Below are 10,303 nucleotides of genomic sequence, written 5' to 3' on the forward strand. Positions count from 1 at the left end.
CGTAGATTCATCTTACCACGAAACTCCAAAAGAAGTGAAGTTAGTCTACGTGATGCCACTTTGATCTATTGCATGGCCAATCATATTAAAATAAACTTTCCTTCCTTGATGATTTCTCATCTGTCGGACTGCATTGAAAAGGGAAGTTTTATTGGATATGGAGGGCTATTGACATGGATTTTCATAAAATTTGGTGTACCTCTAGATGGCTTACAGTTCCCTATGGGTCCTAATACGAAAATAGGTGCCAAATGCTTACACAATCTGCACCTAAAATTGAATGATGAAGGGATACTGGTACATGCTGTGGAAGAGGTTAATGATGTTGAATCAGAAGAGGAGAAGGTTGAGGAAGTAAAGGAACAACTAGTTGAGGAAGAAAAGGAGCAGGAGTCTGTTCCCACTGCAACCACTGAAACAGCAAAAACTAGGGAACAAGGAGAAGCAGCTAGTAAGGGGGAAGCAAAAGAGAAAGGAGATGCTATGGAGGATAATGATGATTACACTCTAAGTAGTGACTCTAGTGATGAGGAGGTTGAGATGACTATGAAGAAGCAGTCAGTTTTAATACAGAGAACAAGTAGGAGGTTGGCTTCAAAACGTAAGGTTGTTATGGATGATGACATCACCTCTCACAACATCCTTGAACCTACAAATATGCACCTCCTTCTCCCAAACCAGCCACACCACCATCACATCAAATTCCATCACCACCACCATCACCTATACAGTCTACACCACCACCATTTCCAACACACACTTCACCAGGTATAGGCTGTGCTAACTCTAATTCTGTTCCTGCAGCTTCTCTAGACTCCATCCTCTCTAAGCTCAATGACCTACAGTCTCAATTCTTTGCTTTTCAAGATGAAACTCGTGTCTCACTTGCCTCAATCACTAATCAGCTCATCCAGATGGAGAACCGTCTTGGTGCCAAGATGGACACAGTTGAAGTGCAGACTGAGTTCATAGATGAAGATGAGACTGCTCCTTGATTCCTCTTCCCACATAATTTAATGATCATTTGTTGGCCTTACTATCTATCAGTCAAAATTTATCAAACACTTTTTTCTTTTGTACCATCTAGGGTACAAGGTTGTATCTTTTTTGTTGAAACAGCTACTACAATTTCTTTGCTTTATATTGGTCTGTGATATTAACAATATGCATATTTGGATTGCATTACATGGTGCTTGCTTTATTTACTGTTTCTGATCTTCTTCAATGGCAATATCTATATGGTTTGCGCTGTGGTTTGACTATCCCACTTCTTTTTGATTGATGACAAAAGGGGGAAGGTATTGCACAAACTTAAGAGAAGTTGTGAATGCACAAGTCTCCATATCTTTCTAATTGATTTATATTGCTCCAATAATGGAAGTTAATGTGATATAACTCTGATTATGATGATTGTTATTCTGATCATGTGCTAATCATGTTTATGCTAGGATTAAACTCTGTGTTGTTCCTAATTGAGTTTATGAATATCTTGATTAATTATTCTAGTCACATTTTAAATACTTAAGGATTTGTGTTAACTTTTTTTATTTGATATTATGTTTTTATATATGGAGTAAACTGTTTTACTATGAGTGCTTGGTAAATTTTAATGTAACAAGTTAATTTACTAAGTTATTTAGAGTTGCTTTAATCTCTAGTATGCTCTAAGAATTTTGTTTTACTCTATTTTATTTATGTTTGTTTATAAGTTTGTCTTCATCAAAAAGGGGGAATTTGTTGGCCTCTCAGGTTTTGATGATGACTTCGCTTTTAAATAAACAAACATGTTTTAGAGATTGTTTTGTAGGTAAATATCCGATTTTGTTAAAATCGTTGATGAAGCCTATGACTTGGTTCGTGGAGGTTGTACGTGTCGTAAATATCCAAGAAGTTAGATAAATGCTTAGGATGTTAAAAGTAGACAGGCTGTCTACTGTTCCCAAAGTTGACAATCTGACGGAAGTTGTAGATGGAGACAGTACACTGTTCCTACGTTGCAAGTCTGGAGAAGACATCGGCTGGAAAACTGCTAATAATTTATTTTCTGTTTTTAAGTTGATGTAAAGGTTAAGAATTAATTGCTTAATTAATTAATAAGTTGGTTGGCAAAACTATTTTTAGTCATCTAAAAACAACCTAAGACTTATTCTTTGTTGAGAAAAGGTCTCCTTTTATATAGGATCTTCATTGAACTCCTATGCTATTTTTAGCTTGAAGGAACCGTCTCCTAATTTTAGCAGATGGTAAACGGTTCTATTTCTGGTTCTCCACTATCTTTTGCTTTAGGAACAAGTAAGTTAGTGGAAGTTATTTTGCCAAAGAAAGTTGCAGCTGTTCCATTATAAATAGGAGGAACTACGCCTAAACCGAATTGAATCCAAGAGTGTCCAAAAAGGGAGATCAATTAAGGAAAATATTTTCAGCTATTTAATGCCAATTAATTTATTATATTTTTCTTAAGCAACTATTTAATTTTTATCCTCTTGAGAATTTGGCCTTGTAAGGGTAATTGAGTGTTTTGTTGTAACTAGACTTAAGGGAAGTCTAGGGGAATAGAGAAGCTTCAAGAGAAGCATGTGAAGAGAAAGAGAAGGAGAAAGAGAAGAGAAAGAGAAATAGGCCTAGAATAGAGAACCTTCAAGTGAAGCAAATTGTTTTATGTGATTGTAATTGATTGCCTAAAACATAGTAAGAATTTTGAAATCCCGGGGGGTCGTGGTTTTTTCCTTCTTATTAGGCCAAGAAGGTTTCCACGTAAAATCTTTGTCTCCTTTTATCTTTTTCACTTTAAGTTTAAATTTTATTTTCTTGTTATAATTCCGCAAAATTAGAGTCAAAAATCTTAAGCTTAATACACAACAATTCACCCCCTCTCTTGTTGCATTCGACCATTTCTTTGTATTTCTACACTTTTCCTTATAGCTTTAGGTTGAAATGTCGTCTTACTTTGTTAAATGAGTTGTTAAATTGATGTTGGATGGGTAAAGACTAAATGCACTTCATTTGACCGAATATGAGAGCTTATGGATGTGGAAGTTGATTAGAGTTATGGGCAATATTTAGTTGACTTGTTGTCATTATTAATATTATGAGTATTACTATGATCCTTCGAATAATGAGTCTTAGTTATTTTTATATCCTTGCAATATCTATAATATTAATTAAATAATGTGAATCACATCAATATTTCAATTTGGATTGTCACACCTTTAATATATTCACAACATAATTTTCCTTATAATATGCTTTATAATTGAATTTATTTGCGTAGTTTTTTGGTCTAAATAGGCCTTTTAAGTTATGAACTTGAATAGCACGTTGTTTATAAGCAAAGCTTAAGTATGCGTTGATGAATGCTTAGATGTATTAATGTGCAAAAACTTGTGGATGATTAAAACGGTACTTTTCATAGTATTAAGTAGCTCTTAATGAGAATAAACTTATAAGACCCACTTTATATTTGGTAGGTGTTCACTTCGTAAGAGGTTATAAAACCCTGTATTAGTGATTGTTTTGACTTTTGTAGAATATCAGCAACTTTAAGTACGTTCACGCAACAAATAACCTTTATATGAAATTTTCTTTAAGACATTATTGTTTATTTTGATAATATGTATTATATCGAAACTATGAGGTACTTATTGAGTAAACTTTACATGAAGAGCTATCGATTATGAAATCCTTGAGCTTATAATAGTTTAAAGAATAAGAATGTTAGTAGAAGGCGGGCACCATCCCCTTATTTATTTAAGAACTGGATTATGTCTTACTTGGTGTTAGAATGACTCATTTATAGGTGATTTTCGTATTTTGTTTGAGTGCTTAGTGGGTTTTGCTATCCTAGTGCACTCGTTAATCGTAGAAAGTGGGAGTTATTCCCACTTGATAAAGCATTAGATTATGATTAGTTGGCGTGACTCAACTGGATTATGTCCGATTGATTTAGTAGTCCCCTATGTGAGATCTGACGGGATCACTGTATAGGGGTAATGAGCATACTTTTGTCATTGGGCATCGAATGGCCGATACTGCCCCTTGGTCGAGGTGTTACCATGCGGGCTTTGCAAACTCCAGTATGGTGGCTTGTTCACTGGATTGGTATCCTAGTGTGATTTATTTTCCCGAAGGTAGGTTCCGAGAGGTTCAGCTGGAGGGGGTATGAGCTCATACTTTGCCATGGGCGCCGGATAGCCGATAACACCCTTGGTCTTGTCACTATTCCATAAAGTAGAGAAAAGATCCACTACTCTTGAAAATTCTTTGAGGGATTAGATATTCCGAAAAGGAAATCGTGGAGTAAATAGGAAGTGTTTAGATAGATGAGTTGAATCTTTATGTCGTGCAATGTTATTGTTCTATTTACTTGTTCTGTGGTTCTAACTACCATAAATTCGTTGGTTACTGATGTGTATTGTTTGTTTTTATTGTTGATGGCTTATCTTTGATGGCCCTGCTATGACACGTTGGTCTCTAATCTTATGTTGAGCAGCGGGGATATTATAGATAAAAATCACAAGTGATGGAGCTTCTTTGCAATGAGTGAGAATCTTAAAGTGTACAATAATCATTATCTACATGTAGTTTCTTTTTAATTAAGTTTATGTTTTGAGTTTGAGGTACATGTCCTCCTTTGTATGAGTTATTTTCACTGCATTATTTTTGTGGTTTATATGATTTAAATAGTTTATTATTCTCTTTCTTTCTTCAAACTCAAGCGTTTACATTAGAACCAAGATCAATGCTTAGCATGTCGACCGAGAATTAGGCGATGATCATTCCACTGTTATATTTTGTTACAAGGTCAATAATACCTCTTTTTTATTATGTTTTATTAATTGTTTTTTGTTTAGTGTGTCCAAATTTAAGGATGATGCTGTCGAAATTTCCGCACAATTTTGCATGGAAGTTTTCAAATCCCTTTAATTAAATCAATCAAACTTTAACCTTTTTCTTTCTTTATTCATTTTAAATTTTATTTTATTTTAATGTAATACCCGAATTTCCTCTATTCCCTTGTGGTTTTTGTTTCGTATAGAGGGTTGGAAATTCAAGGGTGTTATCAGAAATAGATTTTAGTAGTTACTTGTGAAAAACGTTAATTTGGAGATTATTAATAGGATATTAAATTTTTATTGTGAATTTATTTGTATTTAACAAGTGTCCTATTAAATAGAAAGTTATAAATAAAATTTAATTTATAAAAAAATTTAAGGGCATAATGGTAAATTTAATGTTTATGATTAGTAACAATATTCAATAAAGAAAGTTACCACCTAAGTTGGTCAAACTTAAAGTCAACTTGTAGTAACAAAAATATGATGTGCTTTTGTGAAATTATGAGTATTAATATAGTGTAAGATAGGGGGTTAGCTACGTATCCTGTAGAAACTCGAGTATTATTGTATTGGAGGGGCGACGACTCCCACCACAGTTAAATGTAGGGCTTTGGCTCTAATTTTGCAGATGCTTACATATATCAGGTGTCATAAAGTTGTGTTAGTTGATTAGTGATTAGTGATAAACTTGATTAATATTGATGCTATTATATGATTATTAGTATTAACTAAGTGAACTTGCTTTAGTAATAAGATTACGAAATTGCACTAAGTGTCGGTAATGTAATTCTGCCAGGATTGAGAATGATATCTTAATGACTTAAAATTACGGAATAGGGAAAGAATATTGTAAAAGTATACAGTGATGTCACTTAATTATAAGTACGTACTGAAATTATTATTTAATAGATGTAGAGTATAATTTTCGTCGTTTTAGTTGGATAAGAAATTATGCTCAGTTAAGCACTAATCGATTCAATTGGTTGTCATTCGTATTATAGATGACATCATTTATAGGATTTAGTTTCAAGTTCCGATCTAGGCCGCAACTATAATTTATTTATGCTATCGAGGACTTAACTTCATTTTGCTATTCACTTGATGTATGATCTTGACATATTTAATTTTAATTATTATGTATTGTTAGAACAAACTATATGTATTCATTTTCCAACTCTGATGTAATATTTATCGTTAGTCATAAACAAGTTTTTAGTTTTTAAATGCTTTAGGTGATAGGTATTTTCCGTATTATCATTGTAAACATTATCATTAATGTTAATTACGTATTGAGATTGCCGCTCCAGCTACAATTTATATTAAATAATCTAAAGGTTTTTGTAAGCTTAAAAGGTCATTTACGGTCTAAAATAAGCTTCAAGGAGTTGGAACCTATGATTTGAAAAGGCAAGCAAATGGATTGGTTTTCTTAAAAATAAAGAGGAATTTTGTGTTTACAAGAGGTTGAGTGGAAGTAACATTGCCTTGCTTGTTTTATATGTAAATGACATACTACTAATAGGAAACACTATTTTAATGATTAAGTTAGTAAGGATTGACTTAAAACTTGTTGTCCATAAAAGACTTGGGAGAGGTTGAATACATACATTGTATTAGGATCCACTACAACATAATATACTTTTAGTGGGATATATTTAGTGACATTTAATTTAAATGTCACTACATAATAAAAAATCACACAAAGCTTTTTACAACATAGTTACTAGTGACATTTCTCATAAATGCCAATATAGATTATAGTAACATTTAGATATGTCACTAAAGGCAAAAGTGTCACTAAATCACTTCATAGTGAAATTTAAAATAAAAACCAATAATTATTACACTAAAAATATTAATCGATGACATTTATTTAACTTCCATGAAATCTTATGTCACAAAAAGTTAATTTTGTTGTAGTGATCTTTAGAGTTAGATCCAAAAGAAATATTAAACTTAGTCAAGAAGATTGTTTGGATAAGATTTTTGATAAGTTTAACATGAAAAACTCTAAAAGAGATATCATACCCATGCGACATGGCTTATTGTTTAACAAGACTCAATGTCCTTTTAACATTTAAAAAACTTACTTATGTTTGTCAATATGTCTAGGATTACAATTGCTTGTTTAGAATTGTTTAATATGCTTAGTAATTATACTTGTTATCTAGTTTAAATGGGAATGATCCTAATTTGACTATGGTTCAAAGGAATTCTCTTATAGTCAAGGAATCTGTAATTAACTCCATGTCCAATGAATTCAGAATCAAACAACTTTATTGACCTATCAATAAAATGACAATTTGAGATCTAGAGTAATTTAGGTTCAAGGTACATTTAGGTTATGTTTTTTTACACAGAAAACGTTTATAAACGTTAGTTTAAGGAGCATAAAGCATCTTGTACGCCTTTTTAAACCATTCATCAGATCACATTGCATCAGTAACATGAATTTCTCCCAAGACATAAACCCTAACTTCCCCCCAAATAACATTTTTCCCTAAACTTCAAACCTAAGTATTTTTAATTCTCCTAGTATCAAATTAGGATTCCTTCTTCAATCCATTGTGCTTAAAATGATTTTTTTTTTGAATTTCTTCAACTTCTCTTAGAAGTAACAACTAAGTAGTTTGGATTTGAGCAAGGAAATATAATTGGACACTAGAAAGATTGGCTGAGATTAAAGTTTCAGATTCAGAAGCAAATCCTAGTTGTATGTACTACAAATGTAAGTTTTGCAATCTTTTTAAATGGGTTGAAGATAAGAAGTTAATTAGAGTTGGTGGAGAGTTCAACCCTCATGAAGATCATACTCAATTGCAAAGGAGTGTTCAAATACTGCTTAGTAAGATTGAAGAGTTAGAGAAACTAGTAATGAAGTTTGTTTAAAATTAGTGGTTTGCCTTTTCTGTTGTTTGTAATTTCTAGAAAGTAAGATCATACCCAATTGCAAAGGGGTGTTTCTTTTGTTTATGATCTTTGGAGATAGGTTTCATTGAATTTATGTTTCAAATTCGGGGATTTAGGGGAATTAGGGTGTGGGGGAAATGTGATGTTGGGAGAGTTCAATTGGGGAATTAAGGGATTTTTGAATTTGTATTGCTGTACAGGATGCTTTAAGTTCCCTAAACTAACGTTTTAAAACATTTTCTATATAAAAAGGTCATAGAGAATGAATTGGGTAAACCTTAGGGTTGCCGTATGGATTTTTAAAAAACTTTGGTTACCACGTGGAAAACCCAATACCCTCAGGGTTACAATGTGGAATTTCCCTAAAAAGATAGTTAACTGATATAACATAAGTTTGAGGTTAACAAAGAGCATGTTTGATTAATAACATTTTTAGAGGATTAATTTTCTAATATTGGTAGCGTTAGACATACATTCTTGACATATTTTGTTCTTTATTGCGTGACAATTGGCTAAATGATTGAACTAGCTTTTTTGAGTTCAACCTGCATCCATATGTAAATTGTTTACTAGCGGTTAAAATAAAATTTCATATCAATAACATTGTTATTTTTTAGTTCTTGTGAAACTCAATCTTATCGAATTACATGTTGGGCTGAAGAAAGGGTAGAGTTAGGTGAGATTCGATCCCAAAATCTTATCTGAAAAAGATAGTACTTTTTCAATTGTGACAAGACTCGATTCTCCATCATTGCTAATATTTGATCAGCACTTTACCTCGTAAAATAAGTCTTCCTCCCTTTTTTCTCTTTTTCTTAATACGCATAACAATAAAATTTTCATCGATGCTTCCAAAATAGTGGTAGCTTGAACAAAAATGATCATATAAGGTAGTTTTTTTGAGAAAAATTATTATAAAAGTTATTTTGTTAAAAAAATACCTATCTTGAATTTAGTTTACAAGAATGCATTATATTTAACTACTCTATCTATCTCAGAGAAATAACTTAATTATAACTTTAACAGTTCGTTTGGTTGTTGATACTAAACGATGGTAATGAAAGTGATTTATTGTGTAAAGTTTCATGAAATGTACCATGTTATGCCCATAGTAATGAAACTTTGATCATAATAATTTTTTTTTAATAATATTCGATTATCATCTTTTACTACATTTTCATATTGTAATGCATTGAAGTAAATGTTGTGAAGAAAATGGGATGATTGGATGAGGACAAACATGACTATTTAACTTGTCAAAAGATTTTCTTTCCAAAATTACCCTAATATTTTTCAATATCATTCCCACTATTTTATTACCTTCTAGCAAACATACCACAAATATAAATGAGATAGAATAAAGAATAATGGAAAAAAAAATGATAATTAAAATGTACTTCCTCTTATTCTTATTAAATGTGCCATTTATTTTTTGATATTATTTACCAATCACTCTTAGTTTGTATTTTATTTTGAATCTATAAGTTAAAACATAGTCAAGTGAATTTTGTTTGATTCGTTTGGATGTAAATTTTATCAATATCATGATCTATTATAATTTTTAATCAATGCAAGCACAGTTAAATACACTTAGGATTGAAATAGTTTATCATTAAGTGTGCAAAATTAAATAAGACGTTTGAATAAAATAGAAAAGAATATATTTTAAAAGCAAGTGAAAGAAATAATTGATTGAAATAAAAAAATAAATTTAATATTTAAATGCAAATTTTAAAAAATATTAGTCAAGACAAAAATAAAAATGGACCAAATTTAATAAGTCGGATTAACAAGAAAATGAGAGTATTTATCTCATACACCATACTATATAGACTATAGAATGCATGACTATAGGCCACATGTATAGTCATTAGTCATAAATTACGTGTCGACACTCTGAGAATATGGTGCAAGTAGTAATAGAGTGTAAATGTAGGGCATAAATTTTGCTCAATAATTGTTAAACAAAAATCTTTAATAATAATAAATTAAAATAAATAATATTAATTTTAAAAAAGAAAACAACTTTTAAAAATCAGAATATAAAATTTGTCAAATATTTTGTGCTGAAATTTGATATATATTCACTCTTTTGGGTATAACTTTTGATAGAAAAATCATATTAATTTAAATATTTACGGCATTAGAACCTAGATTTCAAGATCTTTCCAATATTATATGCCCGATTTCGATAACTGAGCGAGAAATGACGATCATTTAAAATTTGCTTGTTTTGAAATGTGACACATGTTTAATATTTTGGCCATAACTTTTTATATAAAAATTGTATTAATGCAAGGTTTGCGGCATTAGAAATTAGCATTCAAGAGCTTTCCAAAAATATATTATATGCCCAATTCCGATAACTGAGCGAGAAATTACGATCGTTTAATGTTTACAGTGATATTTAGTACATCCAGTCGCGTAAAACACACGATCGGACCGTAGTATGGTTGCGTAAAACATGCGACCGGACCGAGGTGGAGTCGCATGTTTTATGAGATCATACGGTATGGTCGCATGTTTTTCATCAATTTCAACATTTATTCTTTTCCATT

This window comes from Amaranthus tricolor, chromosome 14 (assembly GCF_026212465.1).
Source record: "Amaranthus tricolor cultivar Red isolate AtriRed21 chromosome 14, ASM2621246v1, whole genome shotgun sequence".
NCBI classification, from domain to species: Eukaryota; Viridiplantae; Streptophyta; class Magnoliopsida; order Caryophyllales; family Amaranthaceae; genus Amaranthus; species Amaranthus tricolor.